The sequence below is a fragment of the Mesoplodon bidens genome (genome assembly GCF_964165515.1).
Source record: "Mesoplodon bidens genome assembly, contig: HAP1_SCAFFOLD_158, whole genome shotgun sequence".
In the NCBI taxonomy this organism is placed as follows: Eukaryota; Metazoa; Chordata; class Mammalia; order Artiodactyla; family Ziphiidae; genus Mesoplodon; species Mesoplodon bidens.
In genome coordinates this window covers 798,122-823,621 of record NW_027671699.1, presented here as the reverse complement: position 1 = coordinate 823,621, position 25,500 = coordinate 798,122, and the positions used below count along the sequence as shown (strand labels likewise).

The 25,500-nt window shown below is 39.7% G+C and overlaps 1 pseudogene across 1 annotated transcript in view; it reads right to left on the bottom strand.

Annotated features, from left to right (window-relative positions):
* Positions 1 to 25,174, bottom strand: part of LOC308611142 (putative helicase senataxin) — a 69,742-nt pseudogene extending 44,568 nt beyond the window's left edge. Inside the window, exons 1-9 of the transcript in view lie at positions 25,094 to 25,174; positions 16,404 to 16,587; positions 14,950 to 15,160; positions 12,870 to 12,979; positions 9,134 to 9,353; positions 8,241 to 8,360; positions 5,408 to 5,579; positions 5,186 to 5,273; positions 1,523 to 4,687 (exon numbers count right to left, since the gene is read on the bottom strand). The product of the transcript in view is annotated as a putative helicase senataxin (transcript). The remainder of the gene's footprint in view (positions 1 to 1,522; positions 4,688 to 5,185; positions 5,274 to 5,407; positions 5,580 to 8,240; positions 8,361 to 9,133; positions 9,354 to 12,869; positions 12,980 to 14,949; positions 15,161 to 16,403; positions 16,588 to 25,093) is intronic.
* Between the last annotated feature and the right edge of the window lie 326 nt (positions 25,175 to 25,500).

The window sequence follows — 25,500 nt, the reverse complement described above, 5'->3', positions numbered from 1 at the left end:
AAACGGAACTTGTGCTCATTCTGCTTTGAAAAAGTTCTAGCTACAGAAATGTCCTGAAGGAAGAAATCTTAAAGATAAACATATAAATACTTCTGAACTAAGGGAAAAATAAAATCACAAATGTGTCCTAAATTTAAGGGCTATGAATGGCCTCTAAGCAATTTAGTGTTTTCTGGAAAGGATAAACGTTCAAGAAAAAAGTAAGCTCCAAGATGAAGAAAATCTCTGTATATTCCCCAGCTTATTTAACTGTATACACTGTTCACTGAACTAACGATTTTGTAAGGTAAGAAAATCATTCTTGTAATACTATTTCACATTGTTCTTAAGGAGAGAGACTGAAGAGCCTTTATCAGTTAGTTGTTTCTAATGGTTCTGAAACACTAGTAAAATAATTCTTACGACAATGGCTGAAATTTAGGGCATAAATTGACACCAACTTGCCTCTTTGTGCAGTACATCTCCTTTGCCTTTAACAATTCTAAGCTGGATCTTTGCAGTCTCTCTGCCTGCGATATACTTCCTATGGCCAACTCCTTCTGCTCACTCTGGTCTCGGTGTGAATACCATCGCTCACAGAGGCCGTCTCACCTTTCAGTCTCAAGTGCCTGCTCCCTTTTGTTCTAGATCATTCTAGAGCACTCTAGAGCCTTTTGTCCCGATCTGAAATGATCATTCCCAGAAGGCAGAGGCCTTGTCTGTCGTGTTCACCACTTTACCCCCGCCAGGTCTGTGATAGTACTGGGCAAGTATCAGGCACCCGAGGATCTGCTGACTGAATACGTGGGTATTTACCTCAGTGCTCTTGGTTTTGAAGAGTCTTGTTGCACACTCACCTTTTGGGTTTTTGTTTTTTAACCAATTTGAAAAAAAGGAAAAATCGACCTGCTGTGAGAACACCAAAAACATCCTTCAAAGTGCAGGTGGATGTTTACACTAAAGAATTACTGTTTTTCTGAGGTTCAAATTTAACTGGGAATCCTATATTTTTCTTGGCAATCCCAGTCAGGCAGTAAGAAAGAGAGAAGAACCAGAATGGGATGTGTTGGGGTAGGGGGGCAGCTAAAGGCTGCTATGACGCCTAAGAAGTTGGGAAGACAGATGAGAAATTTGGGATTTACTGCTTTGTGCTGACCAGTGTAACTTGCCCTTTGCTACCTCCTCAAGAAAACTTCAGTAAAGGTTTACACTACTTTTCAAAAAAATAAACGCAGATGAGAGACTATGTCCTCTGAGAAGTCTTCCCTTATTTTACACCGAAAAACGTTTCCTCCTCCTGTGCCACCTCTGGACTTGGTAAACTAGCACTCTGAATTGTGTCTGTAAGCTCCAGAAGGGCAGAGTTTAAGGGTTTCCTCTGTATCACCGGCATCTAGAACAGTGTGGGGCACAATGTCTGTTCAACATGAAATCTACAAGCTACATCTAAATCAAAATGCGATCAGTTATTTTAGCCGTACTCAGCATGGTAAAGAAACGTAATTTCAAAGTCTGAAGGTATACGATTAGAACATATACTTACAGTTTCAAAAGTATTCAGGATCATCAAAGGGAAAAACACATTAAAATATTCTCTACCATCTTGAAATCTCACAGGCACAGGTCTTGTGATGGACTGACAAAGAGTTGAAGGGGGTCCGCACTGATCAAAGTCCACAAACATTGCGTATTTCCATTTTAAGACCTCTTTAACGAAGGTGTCAGAGATGGACTGTGCTGACAAGAAAATGTTTACCGGAGAGGAAGGTGAAAAAGATCTGTTTTCACAAAATGGAACTTTGTAGCCTTGCCTGTTGGAATTATTTGGAGTATGACACTGGAGAACGTTGCACAAACCCTTCATTTCAGCCACTGGCTTCTGAGACACCACAGAGACTGGCTGTGGTACTTTCAAAGCAGATTGTACCCCACTTGACTTATTTTGCAGAGTTGGTAAGAGCGCTGACGTATTTACCAAAGACTTGTAAAGACCAGCAATTCGTGAAGTACTACTGGAGGTAAATATCTTAGCAGTGGGAGGTCTCGAAGGTTTAGATGAAGAGAGAGGCAAGCCAGGTCTACGAAATGTATCTTCATCTGCTGCTTTAGCTTCAGAGTGTTTGGAACAGTATTCACCCTGGTTTTCCAGTGTTTCCACACAATCTTTGTATTTACATTTTGTGCTACTCCAAGATTCCAACTGAGGCCGACTCACAGAATCTTCTTCTACCTGGACTGTATCTCTTCCATGAACTACTTCAATGAGTTCATCATTCTCTTTCTCCATTTGTGAACATAAATCCATATCTTCTGGATCACATTGTGTTAAAAATATATTATCCTCCTCTATGTCACTGTTGCATTCAGGTTCTCCCTCCTTCAAAGCTGCCTCTGCTGCTTTTTTAATGACCTCTTCAGGTACATAAGCTGGACCATAACCCCAATCATCTGTGATATCCCCTACATGAGTCAAGCACGAATTCTCTTCATTCTCTTGAACTGAATTCTTGTTGTCTGGTCTCTGATCTTGCCGAACTGAAAACACTTCACATGGACTTTCAAACTCAAAAAAATGAGAATCCGATTCCTCAAACCGCAAAAGGGACCTTGTATTTTCTTCCTTTATTACATTCTGTTCCACATTTGTGTTAGCTATTGAAGTATGATGCTCTGGACATCCTTTCTCAATGCATGTCTTACCCTGTTTAATGTGTTTCTTAAAACCCACAATTCTTTCATCATCATCATCATCTTCATCAGATTCTGAAATAATAATGACGTGTCCAGAGCAGGTTTCCCTGACACTATTTTGGTTGGCTGTCAAACATCTTCTATCATCTTTAACTTTTCTTTGTAGCTGGGATAAACTTCTTTGGGTTGAACCTGATGGGAACTTAATAACACTGGCTTGAGCTATTAAAGATAATATGTGGAGGTCTCTGTCTATCTGAGAATCTGTTAAAGGGTCAGACTTAGGACTGATGCTAAGGACCTGTTCTCTTAAATCAGAAGAAAACTCAACAGTACTCTTGCTAATTCCCGTATCTCTTGATTCAAGTCCAGTCACAGGATCTTTAAAGGGAGGTGTTTTCTCCACAAAAATATCGGTCATTTCTGTGAATGAGACCAAATCTTTATTACCAACATGACATTCTAGTATTTGACAACTGATATCAGGGGTGGAGAAAATGCCCAACTCTTCTTCCTGTACTTGTTTCTTTTTCAGCAGTAAACTGTTTTCAGGTTTTTGTTGTCCATTTTTATCATCCAGAACACCACTAGGGCCTAAAGAGAGATTGTGTATGAAGCCATCTCCTTTCTGAGCTCCTGTATCTTTCTGTGAACAGAAACTTTCAATGCTAGATACAGTCAGGTTTTCCTCTAAAGTGGTACTTTTCCTGTCTTGCTTTTTCATTACATGCAATAACTTAGCACAGATTTCATCTTTATGTGCCTTAGTGTTTGCTTTTGAGGTTTTGCCAAGAGCATCATCCTTTAAAGAGAAATCCTCATCTGATGTGGACACTTTTTCCAGAGAGTCATTGCTAGAATCAGTCAACAAACCTGTTGATGTGATTATTCCTCTGTCAAATACCTTTTCTGGACCATTTCTTGAAGTACAATTCTGTGGGGTATATGAGGAATTCTCTTTTACAGACTTATGCTTCCCTGTACTTATTTTAACTTGGCCTCGAGCTCTTTCATTCACAAGCCTTTTACTACTCGGCTTCAAGCACAACTCAGCTGAGAGATGGTCTTTGAGTTTCAAATCTTTTAGATAAGTTTGCTCATTATCCTCTTCTATGGCATTATGTGCCTTGCTGAAAATACTCTCTTTCACTTGACATGCATCAGCTTTCATCGGTTCTTTAGAGAATGTTGGGCTGGAGTTTTCCAGACAGTGCCTTTGTTTTTTAGACTTCTTCCCTGTTTGTTCACTTTCTTCTTTATTGTAAGATGCAGGAGGTGTTTTACATGGAGGAGTCAGATCCACAGAAGTGCTACACTGAGGCACTTTGAATTTTATGTTTCTAATACTTTGCTTTAAACAAGTTTGTAACTCATGGGTTTCCTGACTAGTCAACTGCCAACCTAAAGATATATTTCCTCGTAGGTATAAGTTGAGCTTATCCCAGAATCGCTTACAAAGAGTCTGCTGCCCAAGCTGATAGCCTTCTTTAAGGAGACTTCTGATCAGCTGCACACAAGCAAGTTGTACAGAGTTAGATGGCACTGAATGCAGTGACAGAGATATCATTGTTGTGCCTTTGGAGCAGTTTCCAGATGACTTCTCAGAACTCCGAGCAAACGCGGTGGTGGGAAGCTTGGCACATTTTACGATGGCTTCCACCCACTGCTGGGAACTAACCCACAGCAAATGCAAACACTTTTTATTTCTATGCACTTCAATCACTGACACCAAAATCAGAAGGAAAAACTCAGTGACTGTGTCACACACGGCGTCCGTCTGGTTGAGGACGTCTTTGACTTCAGAATGCAGATGATGAATAACCTCCACTATATAGGCCACACCCAGATCCTTAAGATCCATGAGGGACTGCACAAAGGGGATGAACCACAGAAACGTGCTGTTATGAACACGCATGTCTTGACCGATATCTGACTGAAGCACATTAGCTAATGTTTCCATTTCTTCATACATGTTAGGACAATAATCTGGGCAAATGGCTGATCTCCACCCTGAATCCTAACATGAAAGAGATACTGACATTCAGATAAACAAGCACCATTCATGACAGGTTTAACACAAAAGTTGCCAACAAGAAAATACACTGCTCAACTTTCCTTGTGTTGATGTACATATATGGACCCCCAAGAAATTGAAAACAGTCCAATTTTGAGGTGAAGCTTTCATGAAAAGGTTAAATTTACAAAACCTCCATGTACTCTGGACCTCTTTCCTTCAGTTGGTTTTGATTTCTAGTCATGTGATTTATCTCCCTCATGCCATAAATGTTCTACCCTTCCAAAATGTACTTAAAAATTAATCTCTCAAACTGTGCATGCTCTCATTACAGACCATTTTTCCTCATGAGCTACTGTTCAATCAGAAACTGTTTTATGCAACAGTTGATTCAGAATAGCTACATATCATAAAATCAGCAATGCAACTAACCACGTAAAACACTGACTATACAATATAAAGGCAATACAATATCATCTGAATTCTCAAAATGTTTTATACCTTTTTGGTCTTTTCAGGGTTATAATTGTATACCATCTGGCTGCAAGTCACCATATCATCTAAATATGACTCCGGTTCTGACTTGGTCCTTAAATATTAAGAACAAATAGAAATTACTGAAATGAAGGGTAAAAAGAAGAGAAAAATCCTACTGTTAAAGTCAATTATAGTAGACTTCCTCATACAGACTGTCGGAAATCCTGACACAGGAACTGAACGAACCTCACAGAGCTGTTCCGTATGTTCTGGATCTCTTTCCTGTAGCTCACATTGTTGATAATGGATTGAAATGCCTCAATAGGATCAATCAGTTGACCCCAGACCTTAGATCCAAGACGATCCAGAATCACCATGAAACAGTGTAACGCTGGCCAGAAAGGATCCACACTATCATCTGAAACACAATGGAGTAATTTGCCAAATTACAACACAATTAGAGAAAGGGACTAAAATATATTGAGAATTAAGCATTCTTTACCTGGGTAGCAACAAAACTGAAAGCAAAGCAGGAAGTAATTTAAAGTAAAGTGTTGTCAACTACAGGTTTTAGAAACCTGGCAAACTTTTAAATAATGTCTGCATTTTTTTTTAAAGCAATACACCTCTGTTAAGAAATCTTGTAGTGTGGAACAAACTGAGATAGTCCAGATAAACTCAACTTTCTCACCCTATTTGCCAACCTGAAAGAATCGTTCCTCCTCTGCTTCTTCCAGACCTTTATACTCCCATCCTTCAATAAATAACAGAGGTAAAGTAGAAAAAAAAAGGGAGAGAAAGAAAAACTTGGTATTTTCAGATCTAAACAAAGTCCATGATATGAGAAATCCTGAATTGTGTGTGTCATTCGGTTGGAATAAAGGACTGAACCCCTCATCCACTGGATAAGCAGAGATACATACTCTTTATCCATCCATTCTCAACATGGCTTTGTTGTTATCTCCATTCCATCCAACTGGCAGGAATTCCCATTACTCACACACTCTTATGCCCGGTCCTTCCCCTCTTCTCTACATGCAGGGGCAAAACACTGCCCTGCTCAAAGACCTTCACTTGCTCCTTAATGTCTTCTAAGGAAATTAGAAGCCCTCAGTCAAGCATCTGTAAGATCTTACTCTATTCTTTCTTTCCAGATTTATTTTTGACACTCACATAAAGATACACCACCTACAGAAAAAAACAGATAGCTGGCTTTTTCCAAGTGAGAACCAGAATGGCTTCACTGTTAGCACCACCTGTCATCTTCCGCAGTATTCTTAGGAGGCAAGTGCTCTAACTCACCCAATTACTGTCAGCCTTAGAACTTTCTGCTTTATTTCCCTCAGGGCTCTTAGAGTCTACTTTTTTTTTATCATAGTCGTTCGTGTAGAACTGCTCATATACTTTTTTATCCTCTACTGAAGCTGTCTTATGTCTAGGAAGCTCTCAAATAAGGAAGAAAGTCATTAGTTAGGTGAAGACAATTATGGAATGTTTCTTAAAGAGGGGACTTCCCTGGTGGTGAAGTGGTAAAGAATCCGCCTGCCACAACATAGGCAGAACACTCTATGACATAAAAGACCCTTTTTGACCCACCGCCTAGAGACATGGAAATAAAAACAAACAAATGGGACCTAATGAAACTTCAAAGCTTTTGCACAGCAATGGAGAATATAAACAAGATGAAAAGACAACCCTCAGAATGGGAGAAAATATTTGCAAATGAAGCAACAGACAAATGATTAATCTCCAAAATTTACAAGCAGCTCATGCAGCTCAATATCAAAAAAATAAACAACCCCATCCAAAAATGGGCAGAAGCCCTAAACAGACATTTCTCCAAAGAAGATATACAGTTTGCCAACAAACACATGAAAGGATGCTCAACACCACTAATCATTAGAGCAGTGCAAATCAAAACTACAATGAGGTGTCACCTCACACCAGTCAGAATGGCCATCATCAAAAAATCTACAAACAACAAATGCTGGCGACGGTGTGGAGAAAAGGGAGCCCTCTTGCACTATTGGTAGGAATGTAAATTGATACAGCCACTATGGAGAGCAGTATGGAGGTTCCTTAAGAAACTAAAAATAGAACTACCATACGACCCAGAAATTCCACTCCTGGGCATATACCCTGAGAAAACCATAATCCAAAAACAGTCATGTACCACAATGTTCACTGCAGCTTTATTTACAAGAGCCAGGACATGGAAGCAACCCAAGTGTCCATCGACAGATGAACAGATAAAGATGTGGCTATACATACAATGGAATATTACTCAGCCATAAAAAAGAAACGAAATCGAGTTATTTGTAGTGAGGTAGGTGGACCTAGAGTCTGTGGTACAGAGTGAAGTAAGTCAGAAAGAGAAAAACAAATACTGTACGCTAACACTTACATATGGAATCTAAAAAAAAAAGGTTCTGAAGAACCTAGGGGCAGGACAGGAATAAAGATGCAGACATAGAGAATGGACGTGAGGACACGGGGAGAGGGAAGGGTAAGCTGGGACGAAGTGAGAGAGTGGCATGGACTACCACATGTAAAATAGCTAGTGGGAAGAAGCCACAGAGCACAGGGAGATCCGCTTGGTGCTCTGTGACCACCTAGATGGGTGGGATGGGGGTGTGGAAGGGAGACGCAAGAGGGAGGGGACATGGGGATATATGTATATGTGTAGCTGATTCACTTTGTTATACAGCAGAAACTAGCACACCATTGTAAAGAAATTATACTCCAATAAAGATGTTAAAGAAGGAATCTGTAGACCCCACTCGCTGCAACTAGAGAAAGCCCATGCACAGCACCAAAGACACAACACAGCCAAAAATTAATTAATTAATTTTTTCAAAAGTAAGTTAACTTCCTTGGGCTTCAGTTTCTTCTTTTATGAAAGTAACGTGCTGAGTTAAACTCTGAAGGTCCTTTCCTATTAAAAATTCTGACTCTGTGACCAAAACCATAAAACGGTCATTCTTTCTTTCCTCCACATCATACACCCAAGTTCTTACCGTGACACTAGTATTTTCAAAGTGCACCATCATCACAATAGTCAGCAAATAAAGTTTATTACCATCTGATTGCCTCTCCATGGCGTGAAGTATTGATTGCATAAAATCATTCTGTTTGTTTGAGCCCAACAACAGTGAATCCATGGTTTGCTCCTCAAGAATGGTCAGCAACATGCAGATACCTGTAAGATCACGTATAGTTTTCTTGAATTGATTAAATAAAACTGTTCTAATGTCTTCTCCAGTTTAGTTGGCAAAAAGAATAACAAGGCAGTAAGATGAAACCAAACAGTATCCAGTGCCTCAGACATTGAAGTCTGAGATATTCATATACAACTCCTCCTCCTAAGAACAGAACTTTAGATTGAATAAAAAGGGAAAATGGCACGAACCTGGTTAGAAAACCATTTCCAAAATGACTACCACACAATTTGCATCTCATAATATCAAAGACCCCTTAAATTTTAAGATCACTATATTTCAAGTACCAGTCACTGCCAAATATACACATGACTGTAAGACTCTGAATCAATGAAGTAGGACAGAACTACTTTAAGTCAATATACAACTTGATGAAAACCAAAGTTAGTATCGCTTTCTCCCAGGAAATATTTTACAGATGGGAAAAGAGGTATTAAACCTCTGTTTCAAGAGATCAAAACCCTATTAAGTTCAGCTGCTGTGCTAATACGGTAACATCTAATACTGCCTTAAATAAAAGATCTATTTGCCATACTTGAAAATGTACCTCTTACACCGATGATTTCTAGGATAAGAAATGTTTAAAGACAAGATGTTGTAATAGTCAATTTAATGACAGAACAAGAATTGTGAACTATGAAATCCTTTATTTAGCAATTTTGATCAGATTACCAGAAGAGATCCCTTCCCTTGCAGGATAATCGTAAGAAATATTGGAAAATACTAATTATATGTGTGTAGGAACAATACTCACCTAACCAATAGTTTTTGTAGTTGGCAGTATCATACATGTGTGAAGGCAGAAGAATCAGTTTACCCTTCTCAAGGACAGAAGAAGTATCAATGTCTGGACTTTCGAAAAGCCCCAACTCAATAACTTTAAAAAGGCAAGTCAAAACCTCCTGTAAGTCATAATAATCATCTCTGTTCACTTTCCCCAAGTTTCTTGCTGTCAGGATAGCCCAACGTGAAACCTAAAAGTGTAACACATTCATTACTTCATTTAACACACAATTGTCTACAGAAAGAATACAGTTAAAATAAGATTCTCTACAGATTACAGAGGACACAAGATACATCAAATACTTTAAAAAAATCATTGCACCGTATATCTTAAACTTATACAGTGCTGTATGTCAATTATACCTCAATAAAACTGGAAGAAAAAAACTATCATATAGAATAAAGTACTTTAGGAAAAATACATGATTTTCAGACATTTAAAGGAAATAAACCAAAAGGTCCATGATGACAGAAAAAAAAAAAAGACGGAAGATACTAATTACAATTGAACTTTGAACAACACACAAGGGTTAGGGGCACCTACCCTCTGCGTAGTTGAATACACTAATATAATTCGAATATAACATAGTTGGCAGCCCTCCATATCCTGGTTCTGCATCATGGATTCAACTAACCTCGAACTGTGTAGTACTATACTACATGCTATTAAAAAGAATCTGTGTATAAGAGGACCCATGCAGTTCAAACCCCTGTTGCTCAAGGGTCAACTGGAATGCGACATGTGAACCTTACTTGATCCTGATTTGATCTAACCCTGATAAAGCATTTTTGAGAGAGTAACTTCCACTCAAATACTGACTAGAAATATATTATTATTATTATTATAAGTGTGTCGATGTAATTGTTCTTTTAAAAGAGCACTTACCTTTTTGATACACGAACTAAAGTATTTTATGGATGAAATGCTCTGATGTCTAAGATTTGTGGTAACTAAACAGGAGTAGAATATTGACCACATATTGATAACAGATGAAGCACAGTGAAGGATATGTGGGGGTTCACTACACCAATCTATTTTTGTATGTTTGTAATGTTCCATAATAGAAAGTTAAAAAAGGAAAAATGAAAAGAGAAACCTCAGAAGAAATCAAAGGTCACCTCTACATGGCGATATAGCATAGGGAAGTGATTTTAAATTTATTCTGCACTACAAACTGAATTTAGTGATCACAACCAACCTTAAAAACTAAATAAAATTTTAAAAAAAAATCAGTGGGCGTCCTTCATAGTAACAGTAAGTACTGTTTTGTGAAATGTTTAGGTCACGTATGTCTATATGTGTGTGAACTCGATGAAGAATATTTTTACTTAGGTTATGGGCAGAAAAGTTTGCAAAACATAGAACTAGTGGACAAAAGAATGGGCTCTATGCCAACATAATTAAGTAATGGATTTTAAGCTATCGAAAAAAAATACAAAGGAATCAATGAGTCTATAACTTATGATAAACAGATGAATAAATGAAGAGCAGGGAAAATGGCTCTTGATTATAGTATAATCAATGTCAAGTGCTGACTGGTAAACGTGTAAAGTGCTGGGGTTGAAACTATTTTGCAATCTTAGAAAAACTGGCTCAGGGAAGAACCATCAGGTAATGCTAAATTTAGGAGAACATTTTGGTGAGGAGTAAGGTATTTATGTGATCTTAGAGTACTTAAGAAATAGACATTGTACAGTGAAGAAACTGGACAACACCTCAACTAGATGATCAAAATTAACATCACCATGAGAGGCCGGATGATATGGCATGCCGTATATCTGACAGCCTGAGAAGGACATAGCATCCTTCACTTATGTAGTATTCCAGTTGGAACGTATAACCGAAGCCTAACCATGTGCAAGCATCAGACAAACCCAAAATGAAAAGCATTCTATTTTTTGTAAATGGGAGGGAGGCAGAAATGACTATTCTTCAGAAATGTAATTGTCATAAAAGACAAAGATAGGCTGCGGAAATGTTACAGATTAAGAGAGACTAAAGTAACACAACTACATGTAAATCCTGATCCTGGTCTGGATACTGGAGTACAGGGGGAAAATGCTACAAAGTACACTGGATCACACGACACAACTGGAAAACAGACCTTACTGTGTCAATGTTAAAGTCACTGAAGTTTATAATATTGTGAGAATATACTTATTCTTAGGAAATATACACTGAAGTATTTAGGGGCAAAAGGCTATGATACATGCAACCTACTCTCAAATGGTCAGAAAACAAACAGCTTTGTAGTTAACTGAAAGCAAATGATAGAACAAATGGAGTGAAACATTAGTAATTGGTGAATACAGCTAAAGAATATACAGGTGTTTTCTACTTTTTTTTTATTTTTGAGAATTTTCTGAAAATTTTAAAGTATTTTCAAATAAAAACTTTAAAAAAAGCATTAGGGCTCTGGATCAGGCTGCCTATATACAAATCCCAGTCACCATACTAGCCTGTGTAACTGTGGTTAAGTCTCCTGACTCAGTTTCCTCACCTACAAAAACACATATATAATGAAGAATACAGTCATTCCTGGCCCTGCAGACCCAGTCACCCAGTCTGCAAGTGCTTGGCCCAGGTCCTGGTTGCTCAGCTGGACCTGCTTCCTCTACTGCTTTGCAGCTTTAAGAAAGCCAGTCCCGGAGAGCAGCTGGCTGTACTTTCTGTCAGTCTTCTTTCACAGGCAGGAAAGCCCCACCCTTATTTTAAGCACAGGCCTCGACTCTGGTTCTACCCTTGCCTGGAGTAGACTTGTAATTCTTATTATCATGCACAAACTCAGTCCCCTGCTACCTACAGCTACCCAGGCCGACATACAGGTTTCCACCATGTATCACTTTGTATTTCTGTTCCATTACTGGTCCAAAGAAACATTTACCCTTTAAAAAGTGTGACTATACCTTTTAGAATTCCACTTTTTGAATTCTTTTCTATCATTGTTTGGGTTTGGCACAAAGGAGACAGAAATTCACCACCATTCTGACTGGAAACCCCATTACCGTGTTCTTTCTTCGCCACTTAAAAAAAAAGCCTCTTTACTATCCTTCTATTGGCAGAGCAACCCTTCGTGGCTATTGTCTTAACGTTGTAACTCAGTTCTAGAGGCCAATGTGCACAGGTCCTACTGCACACGCTGCCTCGCCACATGATGTTAAGTCCTCAAACTCGAGCAACCAGCTCAAAGTCAGGTTCCAAGCCTCTGGTGTTGCTCTCTGCTTCTGTCTACCTACTGTTCTGATTCTCATGTTCCTCTTCCTGTTTGGCACCTAAGAACTGAATCTCCTTGTTCTCCCCTCTACCCCATCACCTGTTAAAAATCTCATCTATTAGCAAAATAATTATTTCAAGTGTTTTAACTGGTATTTCCATGTGCTTGGAGCGGGGCAGGCAAGCAAGAAAAGCAAGAGAGAACTCTCCTTCTTCGTTAGTTCAGGTCAACACACTGAAAGTTCAGATTATTCCCTCATGTGTCTTTTAAACTGAAGCATCACCTGTCAGAACTGTTTCCCTACTCTTTTAACCCTCTTCTTTGAGCCCCCCAGCACCCCCTCCTGAACTACAGTAATGTTACAACAACAAGAGAATAACTTTGGCAAATATTTTAAACAAAGTACACATCAAAAACCTCTATTATAGTTATCTGTAATATAGGTGCAAAAATAAAATATCCCCTCTTCCACTGCCTAACACTCACACTCACCATTTCATTGGGATGGACCAAAAACAAATAGATCCCTGGATGTTTGTCAAAAACCTGAAAGGAGCAGTTAGCTTGTTCCATCCGGCAAAGTGCTTCAACGCATAATTCATCTAAATAGAAAAAATAAGGCAGTAAACCTAAGACATAAATCTTATCAACGTATCAAGATTCCCTAAATTTGGCTCCTTCAGTTGCTCTGTAAGTAAATGAAAAGTTGCTCCTTTTTTTTTTTAAACTGAGGCATAAAAATGCTGTAAATGTAGGAATGATATTTAGCTGCTGAAAGACCGGTAGGTTGATCATAGTGTGTGCCTATGAATTGCTCTGACTTTCCTAGTACAAACATCTTTTTTCACACTGGGCATAATTATCTCCAGAGAGCACCTTCTTAGAAGTATGGCTATAGGTCCAATTCTATTAGCATTTTACATTTTGATCCATGAGGACTTTATCTTGTACCACAGGGATAAAATCAGCTTTGCCCCACAAATGACTATTTTGTCCTACTCTCAGTTACTGAGTAATCCATTTTCTCCACTGGTTTGAAATGCTACCATCAGCAAAGAGTAAATTCCCCAAATATATTCGGTTTACTTCTGGAGTCTCTACACTGCTCCATGAGTCTATCTGTACCAGCACTATCTTAATCCCTGTTGCTTCATGGAAATTTCTTCATCACTCTTTCAAAAGTATACTGAATAGACTCATACGTTTACCATATCAGATGAATCAACTTTATTTTGTCAAGCTTCAAAGAATATTGTAGTGACAGTGGTTAGCTTTGGGAAGGAGGGACAATGACTGGAAAAGTAAGAGGAGAGCTTCTGGTGTGTTGATGATGATTTGTTTCTGACCTGGGTGCCAGCTACACAAGTATGCTTAGTTTATGAAAAATCAAGCTTATATAGTTTTCTGGATATGGTACTCTTTAATAAATGTTTGAAAAATGACTTGTTCGAATTTAAAAATCTAGTTATTTTGAATTTATTTAGAAAGAACTGATTTATCTAATAAATCTTTAGATATACTTTTCAATTTACTGAAAATACAGAGGATAGAGAAACAAGTCAAATAACATGACAAGGAAGAAATCAGAAAAGTCCAGGAAGCACATTATTCTTTAGGGCAACCATCTGGTCTCAGCAAGTCAAAGTTATGACAAAAAAAATCTATCTATCTATCTATCCATCTATCTATTTATCTAACTATATCTATACCTGTGCACACATACGTAAAAGTAAACTATTCTGGATTAAAAGAGATGTAAGAAATATGGAACCAAATGGAACCAAATGCACAGTCCCTGATTGGACTCTAATTTAAATAAATCATCCTAAAAACACATTTTGCAACTACTGGGAAAATCTGAATGTGGACTAGATACAGTAGTGGGTGCCTTAAAGGTACTGTTATTTCGTTAGATTTGACAGATCAGGAAAATGTCTTCAAGAGATTCATATTAAGAAATGCAAATATAAATGGCCAAAATCTAGGCAGACATAATATGCTATGCCATTGTGATTACTGAAAACTACTACAGACCAGTGGTTCTCAACCTGGCGATTTTGTCCCCCACTGGCCCTGACCCCCAACTCCCAAGGGACGTTTGGCAATATCTGGGGACAATTTTGCTTGTCACAACTAGGGTAATGGGGAGAGCAAGTCACTACCAGCATCTAGTGGAGAGAGGCCAGGGATGCTGCTAAACATCCTACAATAAACAGCATGTCCCTCAGGAACCAAGATTTATCCAGTCCAAAATGTCAACAGTTCCAAGTATGAAAAACCCTGCTACAGACAAATTCCAAGAATGAAAATTAATTGAATGGATAGAAGAATAAATATGTGATAAAGCAAATACAGCAAGATATCAGCAGCTGTACAATCTATGTGGTGTGTATATGGTATTCACTGTGTAATTCACTTTTCTAGGTTTGGAAATGCTCAAAATAAAACGTTTGGAAAAAAATGTATCCTAAGTATATGTTTAAGAAACAGATTTTCAATATAGATAAACCCAAATTCTTACAATTCTTAAAATATAAAAATGATACAACTGTGAAACACCCAAGATACTCACTAACACGCTCATGTAAAAGCAAATAAGGATATTTCAGTATTTCAAGAAGAGCAACTCGAAGCTTATTTTCAAAGTCTTGGCCAGTAAGGTCAAACAGCTGTGCCTCTCCATTGTTGTCTACTATATATAACTCGTCATCGTCTCCAATTTCTCCCTTCATGGCCTTTTCAAAGTGATTTATGAGACGTGAGGTTTCTAATTCCCATAAAACCTACAGGAAAAGAAAAACGGGCAGTGTGCTTTATATCTTATTAGCAACAAAATATACTGGATATGACGATCCTTCTAGAAAGCCTTTTCCTAAGCATAAAAATTCAGAAGTTTAAAGAAGTACCAGGGTTTCCCTGGTGGCACAGCAGTTGAGAGTCTGCTTGCCGATGCAGGGGAAACGGGTTCGTGCCCCAGTCCGGGAAGATGCCACATGCCGCAAAGCTGCAGGGCCCGTGAGCCGTGGCTGCTGAGCCTGCGCGTCCGGAGCCTATGCTCAGCAACGGGAGAGGCCACAACAGTGAGAGGCCTGCGTACCAAAAAAAAAAAAAAACGACTCAACCTCTTATATTAGATTTAAAGAAAACAGTCACTGAACATAAAAGTGGCTTTTATGATACATGAACATGAGTACATAGAGCATGAGATGTTTACAACATTGCTCTTGCAGAGTTTTGTTATCAACAGCACTGTCAACTATACTCTATTGAAAAGGAAATGAGAAGTTGGAGCTTCTTTACACAAGCTGGGCCTTCTCTGACTTCCCTCCTACGTTCCAGCCATAGGTAATTACCTTGAAACATCAGCTTTAGCATAAAGGCATTGGTTAGGTTCATCGCTAGGCAACTTTGTAAACGTAAAGTTTTCCTCAAAAGGTTCATAACTTATCATCCCCCTCCTCTCTTCTATATTATTATACGTAACTCTATGGTCTGTATTCCATTTCTCATCAGATAAATATAATAAACCAATATTCAAAGCCACATATTTAAAATTATATGTTTCACTTTGGTTCCTGTGAATGATAAAAATGTTTGTCTTTATTGATTTATAGCACTTAACATTAAAAAATGAAAAGAGGGGAAAAAAAGAACTATTAGCCAATAAAAGAATAACCCAAGCCATTCAGATACCTGGCTGTTAAGAAAGTCAAACACAACGACATTAAAACATGAACCCAAAAAAAACCCATACGTCACTTCATTTCATGAAACTGTTTCACATCAAAATGTCTAAAAGTGGAGGATTATAAAATTCTGCTTTAGATTTCAATTCAATTCCATCAATCAATAAGCATTTATTCAGCACCTACTATCTACCAGGCTATGAGTTACATACTACACGTATATTAGCATTCACAGTTTAAATCACGTTTTCAGTTCCCTGAATGCTTCCAACAGAGTTTAAATTTATTCTCTTCCTAGTTATCAAGCTCTGAAAAATACTGCCCAATTAATGTAAAGTACCTTATGTAAGAATGGCAATTCATCCCTTGCTTTGTGGTATTCCGCCACACATTCTAAGCAGTAGCAGAGGTCTTCATCAGCTGTTTGAAATTCACTGGAGTGGGTCTTGGATGCATAGCGTTGCAGGAAGTCAATGGTGGAAATACCACCTGGTGTACACCAACAACATGTGCTCATTCTGTACCTGTATCCAGAAAAGAAGACATGGAAAGACTAAAGAAAAAAAAAAAAACACACAACACTTCAGGCCTATTCTGGTGGAGAATGGGTACATTTCCTACTAATGATCATGTCTTCAACTTACAATGTGCCTCGACCACATCCAGAACATTCTGCTGGCCAGCTTATCAATCACTGGCTAAACTCAATCTGGGCTTACTCGTAAAAACTTTACCTGTGACACATGAAAAATAATGAAAAATAATGAAATGAAAGCAGTTAGTAATAAACATCATAAGGCAACATACAGCTGTGTTATAAAGCCGGCTCAAAACTATACAGTACTGATGGGAAATTATACACAGAGACATAGAATTATCAATGTTTTCAAAGTACAGATTTTGGAGTGTTCTAATCATGTACTGGAGTCAAGTAAAAAGCTCAGGAAACCTTTCACATTCCCTGAGGCCCTGCTCCAGAAATCCCTGAAAACCTTAGAAATCCCCAAATATTAGTCCATACCAATAAGAAAAACTCATATAGAGAAGAATTTTCTCTTGGTTTGGAAGTATATATACACATGAATTTGCACATGTGTGTATGAACTGCTGCCCATAACTCACTGCTCGTCAAGGCAGTATAAACTGTAATGGCTGCAAATATAATAGCTACAAACCTATTCCTACTAAGTTTGAAACGTACAGTTTTCAACTGTCTCCAATTTGGGGTTTTATACTACCATCAGAGCCTCCACCATCCAAACTCAAGTAAAAAGGGTTAAATGAAATTAATTTCAGAGATTGGTTCAAGATGGCGGAGTACAGGATGTGCATCACTCCCTCTTGCGAGAGCACCGGAACCACAACTAACTGCTGAACAATCATCAACCGGAAGACACTAGAACTCACCAAAAAAGATACCCCACATCCAAAGACAAAGGAGAAGCTGCAATGACGAGGGGCGCAATCACAATAAAATCAAATACCATAATTGCTGGGCTGGTGACTCACAAACTGGAGAACACTTATACCACAAAGTCCACCCACTAGAGTGAAGGTTCTGAGCCCAATGTCAGGCTTCACAACCTGGGGGTCCGGCAACGGGAGGAAGAATTCCTGAAGAATCAGACTTTGAAGGCTAGCAGGATTTGATTGCAGGAATTTGACAGGACTGGGGGAAACAGAGACTCCACTCTTGCAGGGCACACACAAAGTAGTGTGAGCACTGGGACCCAGGGGAAGGAGCAGTGACCCCATAGGAGACTGAACCAGACCTGCCTGCTAGTGTTGGAGCGTCTCCTGCAGAGGCAGGAGGGGAGGTGGCTGTGCCTCACCGTGGGGACAAGGACGCTGGTGGCAGAAGTTCTGGGAAGTACTCCTCGGTGGGAGCCCTTCCAGAGTCCGCCATTAGCCCCACCAAAGAGCCAGGTAGGCTCCAGTGCTAGGTTGCCTAAGGCCAAACAACCAGCAGGGAGGGAATGCAACCCCACCCATCAGCAGATAAGCAGATTAAAGTTTGACTGAGCCCTGCCCACCAGAGCAACACCCAGCTCTACCCACCACCTGTCCCTCCCATCAGGAAGCCTGCACAAGCCTCTTAGGTAGCCTCAGCCACCAGAGGGCAGACAGCAGAAGCAAGGAGAACTACAATTCTGCAGCCTGGGGAAGGAAAACCCTATTCACAGAAAGACAGACAAAATGAAAAGGCAGAGAGTGCTTTGTACCAGATGAAGGAACAAAATAAAACCCCAGAAAAACAACTAAATGAAGTGCAGATAGGCAACCTTCCAGAAAAAGAATTCAGGAAAATGACAGTGAAGATGACCCAGGACCTTGGAAAAATAATGGAGGCAAAGATCGAGAAGATGCAAGAAAGGTTTAACAAAGCCCTACACGAATTAAAGAAAAAACACCTAGAAGAATTAAAGAACAAACAGAGATGAACAATACAATAACTGAAATGAAAAATACACTAGAAGGAATCAACAGCAGAGTAACTGAGTCAGAAGAACGGATAGGTGATCTGGAAGACAGAACGGTAGAATTCACCTGCTGTGGAACAGAATAAAGAAAAAAAGAATGAAAAGAAATGATGACAGCCTAAGAGACCTCTGGGACAACATTAAATGCAACACCATTCACATTATAGGGGTCCCAGAAGGAGAAGAGAGAGAGAAAGGACCCAAGGAAATATTTGAAGAGATGATGGACGAAAACTTCCCTAACATGGGAAAGGAAATAGCCACCCAAGTCCAGGAAGCGCAGAGAATCCCAGGCAGGATAAACCCAAGGACAAACACGCCAAGACACACAGTACTCTAATTGACAAAAAATTAAAGACAAAGAAACATTACTGAAAACAACAAGGGAAAAACGACACGTAACATACAAGGGAAGTCCCATAAGGTTAACAGCTGATTTCTCAGCAGAAACTCTACAAGCCAGAAGGGAGTGGCACGATATATTTAAAGTGATGAAAGGGAAGAACCTACAACCAAGATTACTCTACCTGGCAAGGAGCTCATTCACATTCAACGGAGAAATCAAAAGCTTTACATACAAGCAAAAGCAAAGAGAATTCAGCACCACCAAACCAGCTCTACAACAAATGCTAAAGAAACTTCTCTAAGTGGGAAACACAAAAGAAAACGACCTACAGAAACAAACCCATACCCATTAAGAAAATGGTAATAGGAACATACATATCAATAATTACCTTGAACATGAATGGATTAAATGCTCCAACCAAAAGACACAGGCTCGCTGAATGCATACAAAAACAAGACCCATATATATGCTGCCGACTAGAGACCCACTTCAGACCTAGGAACAGTTACAGACTGAAAGTGAGGGGATGGAAAAAGATATTCCAGGCAAATGGAAATCAAAAGAAAGCTGGAGTACCAATACTCATATCAGATAAAATAGACTTTAAAATAAAGAATGTTACAAGAGACAAGGAAGGATGCTACACAATGATCAAGGGATCAACCCAAGAAGAATATATAATAACTATAAATATATATGCACCCAAAATAGGAGCACCTCAATATGTAAGGCAACTGCTAACAGCTATAAAAGCGGAAATCAACAGTAACACAATAATAGTGGGGGACTTTTTTTAATGTTAATTTATTTATTTTTGGCTGTGTTGGGTCTTCGTTGCTGCGTGCTGGCTTTCTCCAGCTGCAGCAAGCAGAGGCCACTCTTTGTTGTGGCGTGTGGGCTTCTGATTGTGGTGGCCTCTCTCGTGGAGTACGGGCTCTAGGTGCGTGGGCCTCAGCAGTTGTGGCATGCGGTCTCAGTAGTTGTGGCTCTCAGGCTCTAGAGCACAGGCTCAGTAGTTGTGGCCTGCAGGCTCTGTAGCGCAGGCTCAGTAGTTGTGGCGCACAGGCCCAGTTGCTCCGCAGCATGTGGGATCTTCCAGGACCAGGGCTCGAACCCGTGTCCCCTGCACTGGCAGGCAGACTCTCAACCACTGAGCCACCAGGGAAGCCCGGAACAGAAACAACGTGCACAAAACACAAAAGGATGGGGGCATGTCAAAGGGACATAATAGACACCAACCTGAAGAGCTCCCAGCGGCCAAAGCTGAAACAATCTGAGTAACAAAATAATGTAATATTGGATTATAACCCACAGTATAAATATACATGAATCCATACTGATACAAATGAATGAATAAACAAATGTGGGGGAAGGAACAAACTTTCCTTATGGAAGAATTGCAAATAATATATACAGATACTCCCCGTTCCAGGAAGTGGAGCTTAATCCCACCCTACCTTGAGCGAGGGCTGGACTTGGTGAAACACTTCCAAATAAGAAAGGATGCAAAGTGAAAATCACACTTATGGTGGAGACACCTGGCAAACACAACCTCAAACCAAGTGATCAAGGTTAACATCACCAGTGGTTAAGTCATGTTGGTAACCCCTGACACAAAGTGATGAGGCAGGAACTTCAACTCTGCAGTATGCTTCCCCAAACCCACAACCCCAGTCTATTCATGCGAAAAACATCAGACAAACTCAATGTATTAGCCAAACAGCTATTAGCCAGTCTTTGACAAAAATGGAGAAAACCACACCCAAGGGAAATCAAACCAAATGTTCTATCATATGGAAACATTTTATTGGTAATTGGGCCAGGAAATTACCCAACAAAACCGGTCTTGAAAACTTGACCTTCATTATCTAATGAATGTATATCAGCCTGATGGGAAAAAAGTTACAAACCCAACTGTAAACCCAATGAAGTTCATTGCCTAACTGGATGATCCTAATCCATGCATTCTCATCAGGAGTGACATCATCCTCAAGGAGATGAGAACTGGTTAGTGGAACACATCCTACTCTTTTTACATATAAAGCACAGGTATATGGACATTACGTAAAGAAGTATATAATATATATTGGTGGGATTAAAATTCATGGGAAATTCATAGGAAAGAAATGTCTTAAACGTTTCCTTTCAGAGAGGGAGAAGGGACAATAAAAGGTTAAGAAACATGACCCAAGTCATTGAATACTTGGGTACAGAAACTTGACAATGTTACATTTTTGAATGCATTACCACCCAAAAATTCAGAGTGCATAATAAGCTCTGCTAATGGGAAACTGATCACATCTTGACAGTATTTATAGTTTCTGTACAATCAAAAACATGTATTTGTCTTGTGAACTGATTTTTAAAATTTATTAAATATTAACTGTATACTTTCTTCAGGCTTCTGAAAAGAATTCAGGGCAGCTTTCAACATTAAAGTATAAAGAAAAAGACATTTTCGAAGGCAATTTAGAAAGGGAGAGAAATCAAAACTTATGTAGAAGAAATTTAATTTCAGTAAGGCCTAATTTAGGAGCTTCCTGAAAAGTAGAGCAGAAAAATAGTAAGAGTTACACAGTCCTTGTGTGAAAAATTAAAAAAAGTAATATGCTAGTTCGGCTGGAGAGACCTGCCCTTTCCTAACACTAATTCTAATTCAATTACATTTTTTAAGGGTGCTGCAAACTAGGGAATATGAAGTAACAGAATAGACACTATGTTTCTGCAGAATATAAATTTCACTCAAAGAACTTCTCATACTTGAAAAACCAGTAATATAATACCAGGAAGTTAAAAGTCTGCAGAAGCTGTGTTTTTCCAGTGATGTAATCTAATTCAACAAGTTTCACCCTTCTAGACAATGCAAGGACAGAAAATGAAACTCAGGGAAGATTTCTCAAACATCAGTTGTTTCAAGCTTGACTTGAGCAGGAAACAAGACTGCAGTCAACTGCAACTTTGAAAAAATCAAGGTACTGAAGTACAAATAAAATGTTGTATACATTTTTTTTTTTTTTTTTTTTTGCGGTACACGTGCCTCTCACTGCGGTGGCCTCTCTCGTCACAGAGCACAGGCTCCGGACGTGCAGGCTCAGCGGCCATGGCTCACTGGCCTAGCCGCTCCGTGCAGCATGTGGGATCTTCCAGGACTGGGGCACGAACCAGTGTCCCCTGCGTCGGCAGGTGGACTCTCAACCACTGCGCCACTGGGGAAGCCCAAAATGTTGTATACTTTAAAATAATTATTAACAGAGAAGTTAGTTACCAAAATAAACTTTCTAGTAAAAAAAAAATTATGGAGGCTGCTTTTTATTTCACTCACTCAGAGAGCTGGCTTACTTCCACATTCCAGAAAGCAAACTAAATGTTCTCAATGTAGATAGGAGTTACTGCCATATAACAGGTAAGTGCCATGGAATTTAGAAAACAGAGAGAACAGTGCTACAGCAAATCAACAATAGAAACATGTTTCCATAGTTCTCTCAAAGGCCATAAGTGGGTGTGGTTATGTTCCTAAAACTAAAATCATCATTGGCCTGATAGCTAAGCCCAAAAAAATCTGAACAGGGTATACTGAAATTTTTCTTTTAAGGGAAAACTGCTGGTAGATGACTATGAATCTTGCAAATTTTTGTACAATTCAGTTCTTCTGGAGGACAGTTTTGTTAAGTTCATCAGTGTTTTTACTGCTTGGAATCATTACTGAACCACAAATGGGGGAGTCCAGGGAATCCTCAAGCTGCATGACAGAAGTAAGAGCGGCTCCTGTGCATCAGAGAGACAGTATTTTTGCCAATAACATAGGATGCTTCACCAGAGGTATAACTGTAATTTTCTATTGACTTATCCAGGGGATATCATTTATCAATAATAGCTGGCCAGAAACTTCAAATAACAATCACTTTCTTCTATCCTTCTTAGCTAAACTTTTTGAAAATTTATTTATTTTAAACTTCTTCACAATTGCTTTTATTTATTTTTTTCCTCAGCCACGCTGAGCGGCTCGAGGGATCTTAGTTTAGATCCCTGACAAGGGATTGAACCCGGGCCACGGCTGTGAAAGCGCCGAGTCCTAACCACTGGACCACCAGGGAACTCCCCTTGAAAAAATAATTTAGATTCACTTCTTTAGCTCCTTTGCACTCTGGCTTCTACCTTATGTTTCACTGAATGTTTTCACAAAAGTCCCTAATAATCTCTTTAATACCAAATCCAGTAGGTTCTTTAATGGACTCCTCTAAAGCATATGAAACTGCTAAGCATGTATTCCTTAGCTACGACAACACACCATTCTTCTCTCACTTCCTCTACCCAGCCCCCATAATCATCTGTTCCTTTTCCCCCTGCTTCATATCAACATTTCCAAAGGTTTGTCCTCAGGACTCTAACCCTTCATTCAATATCCTCTTTGTGGGTGACAATTCAACCTATTTCTTCAACTACTATTTATAATGAAGCTTCCCCAAAGACTGAGAACGTAGGTAAAACTCAATGCCATGTTTGTGTTTCAGCTACTCAATAAATGATAGCCTAGCCTAGAATTCCACAAAGATATACAGCTGCCCTTCAGTTTCTGCAGGGGATTGGTTCCAGGAGTACCCCCCATGCACACCAAAATCTGCAGATGCTCAAGTCCCTTCCATAAAATAGTGGAGTACAGGGAACACAGTTGGCCCTCTATATCCACACATGGGAAACCCAAAGATATGGAAGGCTGACCGTACTCAATATCCAACTGTACAGTGAATCTATACTCACTTGACAGTTGCCTCAAAGTAAACAGGACCAGAACAGAACAAAGTCCTTCCCGTCAATGTGTTATCTGTCCTGTATTCTCTGTATCCACGGTATTACCATGACTTCACTTTTTAAACCAGTAACCTGTGAATTCTCCTATGCTATCCTCCCTTAGCCCCCATCTCTACAAGTTCTATAGAGTCTACCACCTTGATTACCTCTGTACTTTACTCTCAGTGAGACTGCCATTTCCTTAGTTCAATACATTTTCATTATTTGTCTGGATTACAGAAGAAACCTAAATGATCTGCCTCTTGTTTGATCCACCATCAATTCTTCCTCCAAAGTGCTGCCAAAGGCCAAAGCCAAAACCAGACTCTAAAAGCACAAATGACTCCTCTACCTTTGGCCGATAAAATTAAAATTTCTGACCTCACCACACAAGGCTCTCCATGACCTGGCTTCAGCATCATCTCTTGACATTCCCCCTCACTTGCACTTCCTAAAATGCTTCCTGGTGTTTGGCATTACCTGCCTTTATGGAAGCTCTTCCATCTGCCTTGGACACCTACTCTTCATACCTTTGCCTGCTTCTTAACCCTGGATGTGCCTCAGACTCACCAAAGGAACTTGGCAAAAAAAATTAGCAAAGGCACATGGTGAGATACCACTGAGAAAATTCAGATGCGTTCTAAAGAAGACTCCACCAGTACGTCTGATAAAAAGCCAGATTTGGGGGACATCCCTGGTGGTCCAGGGGGTAAGACTCTGCACTCCCAATGCAGTGGGCCGGGGTTCGAGCCCTGGTCTGGGAACTAGATCCCACATGCATGCCGCCACTGAGAGTTCGCAAGCCACAACTAAGACCCAGCACAGCCAAAATAAATAAATAAGTAAATATTTCGGGGGCGGGGGTGGGAGGAGCCAGATTTGAGAATTACCTCTGAGCATCATCATGCCTGGAGGCTTGTCTGACTCATTCCCTCCCTTCCAATCTGTCTTTGATGACTTTTTTCTCTATCCCCTCAGGACTTTGTACATGGTCTCTATCACTGCATTTACCATGTTAGGCTGAGCTGTTTACTTATCTGTCTCCCACCTACAAGCTCCATCCTCAGCAATTCTGCGTGTGTTAGGGGGCAAGGATCCGTTCTGTATTTTTTTTCTTTTGTCTTACTTCTCAGTGCTTGGCACATATTAAGTGCCTGAAAAAAAAAGTCTTAAATGTCTATTTAACAAATAACTGCCGACACTTCCCTGGTGGCACACTGGTTAAGACTCCGTGCTGCCAATGCAGGGGGCCCAGGTTCGATCCCTGGGTCTGGGAACTATATCCAACATGCATGCCACAACTAAGATTTCGCATGCCACAACTAAGGAGCCCGCCTGCTGCAACTAAGACCCAATGCAACCAAATAAATAATAAAACATGTAAACATTTAAAATTAAAAAAAAACAAATAATTACCTGGGGTAATGGCCTACAGCGAAGCCATCCTTTCAGTCGAGATTCCTGGGTTTATTTGAGAATGGGTGAGGATCTGCATTCATATATAACCAGACTCTGGGCCCCAACATTTCTGAAAAAGCAAAACAAAACAAAACTGAGGAAGTGGTTTTTAGACTCGCTCTCTCACCTGGGCTTCACATCAATCCTTATAAAGAACCACCAATATTACCATTTGATGACAGGGCTCAAGCTCCCAGAGGTTAGACAACATGCCTGTGGATCTAACAAGGAATGAAGAAACAGTGCAACTGCCATTCTGACTCCACAGGGGGAGTGGCTCCACGGGGGACCTCGTCCCCACGCTGGGGACAGCGAGGCACTTTGTCATTAAGTCCCGCAATTAGCAGGTGAGTTCAGCCCTACGA